This window comes from Triticum aestivum, chromosome 7B (assembly GCF_018294505.1).
Source record: "Triticum aestivum cultivar Chinese Spring chromosome 7B, IWGSC CS RefSeq v2.1, whole genome shotgun sequence".
NCBI lineage: Eukaryota > Viridiplantae > Streptophyta > Magnoliopsida > Poales > Poaceae > Triticum > Triticum aestivum.
The window spans coordinates 157,923,009-157,926,430 of NC_057813.1; positions in this window are offsets into that span (position 1 = coordinate 157,923,009).

Here is a 3,422-nt window from a genome sequence, read left to right on the forward strand (position 1 = left end):
TGCTGAACTGGGTTGTGAGCAATCTTGATAGCACTCTCATTGTCACAGTAGAGTGGTACATTCTTCACATTGATGCCATAGTCCGTGAGAGTTTGCTTCATCCATAGCAATTGAGCACAGCAAGATCCAGCAGCAATGTACTCAGCTTCAGCAGTAGAGAGTGATATGCAGTTCTCCTTTTTCGAGGACCAACATACCAAGGATCGTTCGAGGAAATGACATGTGCCTGATGTTGGCTTTCGGTCCACCCGATCACTAGCATAGTCAGAGTCAGAATATCCAATGATATCAAAGGAAGAGCCCTTGGGATACCATAATCCAAGTGTTGGAGTGTGAGCTAGATATCAAAGAATATGCTTCATAGCCTTATGGTGTGATTCCTTCGGTGTAGCTTGAAATCAGGCAGACATGCAAACACTAAGCACAATATCTGGCCGAGATGCACATAGGTACAATAAAGAGCCAATCATGGAGCGGTATACCTTTTAATTGAAGTCTTTACCATTTTCATTGGTGCATAGATGGCCATTGTGCTGATGCGTCCATTGTCGCATGTCCTTATACCAACCTTTTGTTGTTGTTAATGTAAGGGCGCATGTAAAATGAAGCGATCACAATGTTACCTTAAGGACATGTCTAACCAATGTTATTGTTAATCTAATGCCTCCAGTGATATGATGCAATTAAACTGTGTTAACAAATGGTACTCCTGCTATTTTCCCCAGTATGATAAGTAAGTTGCTTCTTTACGCTGCTGAGTGACCTGGTGTCCCCACGGTCCCATGCCCTTAAACCAACTCTTTAGTTGCTGTTGATTTACTGTATCTGGTAAACAAGCAATGCCACTATTAAAGTAATCCCATATTTGACGAATGTCATAGTTGATCGTAATGCTTCCGGTAACATGAAGCATTGCTGACGTTTTAAAATTTCTACTATCCTTGCATGATTGCCATGAACATAATTGAGATGCTTCTTTTCATTTCGTGTATGTTTCATATATTCTTATTGACCAACAACTGTTTACTTTCTATCTTTTTGTGCAGATAGGGATATTCATTTCACCTTGTTGCTATTGTGACCTTTTGGTGAACTGCACAAAACACTTTTTTTGGAATGAGTGTCTTGTGCAGTTCAACTAAAATGTCACGTGGGCAACATCTCTCAATTTTGATGGAACTGCACAAAATGGTGACTAGAGTTCCCAAAATCTCCGTCAAATTATGTTGGTAATCTCGTGCCACATTTTATTAGCCTTTGCAAGATGAGTCGTCACTGTCACCACAATGACACTTTATTTTAGTGGAACTGCACAAAAGGATAAGAAAATTATAGTTGTACCTTACATGAGCAGGACATCCAACCTTAATGTTGCTCAATTTTAGTGCAACTACTAAAGAAGAACCTGCCATCTCACGAGAGCAAGTACTTCTTGCTAGCTGAATGATGCAATCTTTGCTTCATTTCAGGTGAACTGCAGAAAAAGGCCCATGAATTGAATCATGGAGCTGCAGGTTGACCTCATCCGAGTGGAGTTGCAGGTTCACCAGATCGAGTCGTGGCGGCATAGGTCCCCTCACACCGGTCAGTACATTCCTTTATCAACATGATTGTGCTTTGTCTTGCTGTGCCAACGTTGTATTTTTTAAATAAAGCTATTCTATCGCAATCTTTTCTCATTTTGGAAATAAAGTTTGCTTCAACTAGTGCCACTATTATAGTAATTTCAAGGGATGCGTTAAAGATTGACGCATCAGGAACATAGATAGAATTGGTGGCCAAAAAAGGCCAATGTTCGTACAACCATCTCTACGGCTACTAGAGTCCTAAATCCATGCTCTTTCTTATCTGTGCAAACATGAATACTCTACTACAGATGTTGTGATGGTTAAGAGCATTCACCAAGTTCTTGGGTTGTATGACATGACTAGCCAAGATGGATTTAATCCCGATATTCACTTTATCAAAAGGCTCTAATGGGTTGGTTCTGAATCTTGCAAGCTGGGAATCAATGAGATGTGTAGGCATCTTTGTTGTAATTATTGTTTGAATCTTATTTGTTGGTTCTGAATCTTGCAAGATGGGAAACATGGCATGATGATGCAGAGGACAACAACCATAACAAACTATTCAAACTTGGTAGTATTGTCTGTGTGAAAGTGCGGCAAATGTGCTGATCATGTGCGTCCTGAGAATAATAATTCTAATTGTTATGCATGTTGATCCTGTGGCACTGATAGAACGAGCCAATGCATTACTTATTTTAAGAATACATTTTAATTAAGGCTAATTAAATTTAAATAAAGTGACCACCAACACTTGTTATTATAGTACCAATACAGACCCGCTCATGAACCGACGTGTGTGGCCGGAATAGGTTTCTTAATGGAGGCGTTTGAATGCACCGAGGGTGCATATTCTGCCGGGCGTGCAGCGGGCGAGGAAGGGGTAGTAACTGTTGTCGCCTATACACACTTAGTTTACTATTGAATCCAGTTCCCAAAGAGTTGAAAAACAAACAGCAACTGCCGCCTACTCACTCGATCACTTGAAGAGACTCCAATGGCGATCCAAGGGGCGATCCTGCTGGATATGGACTTCAGCAAGGAGTTCACCTTTGAGTTCTTTGTTCAGTCCCATGGCAACACCAAGTTGAATGTGATGTACACCAATGATCCAGACTCGGTGAAGCTCTGCCTCGCCGAGTTCAAGCAGTACCTACAGGACGAGAAAGCACAAGGTTGCAGGACTAGACCTTGTGCCCATCCATTCGTCTCCTGAAAGGTACCAGCAGATCGCAGTCGCCCAGGTATGCGTGTGGGATGAGGTTCTCGTCTACCACTGCTATAGGGCCATCAGAGGTTCTGGAGTATTCACCCGTTCATTGGCAGCGCCGACTGCACCTTCGCTATGGTGGAGAGAAGGAAGAATGTGATGATTCGGCCATCTGGTGTAACAAGCTTGTCGACATCGAGAAGCAATACAAAATCATCGGCAATGGACAGGAGAAGGACTCCGTGGATGACCTCGCCAAGACCATCGTCAACCCCTGCTAAGCCAACATGAAATAAGACAACGATACCAAGGACCTGAACACGTGGGAGGTACCTCTGAATCTAGCCTACATAACCTACACGGCCAAGGACGCATACACATGCTACGACATGTACAGGCGGATCTTGGACATGAGGGCGTGTGTGCTTCCCATAACCGATGAGTACACGGACAGCCGCAGCGTCATGATCAAGCGTGCCAGGAAGGTCTAGATGTTGTACTTTTGTGTTTAAGCACCTTTATCATCTGAGTGTTTCATGCATTAGCCTATGTGTCATAATTATCTATTTTGTCCGAAATATTTCTTCTAAGAACACATTAACCTGTTTTCTTTTTTAGTGGCTATTTGCTTATGTATGTAATTAGTT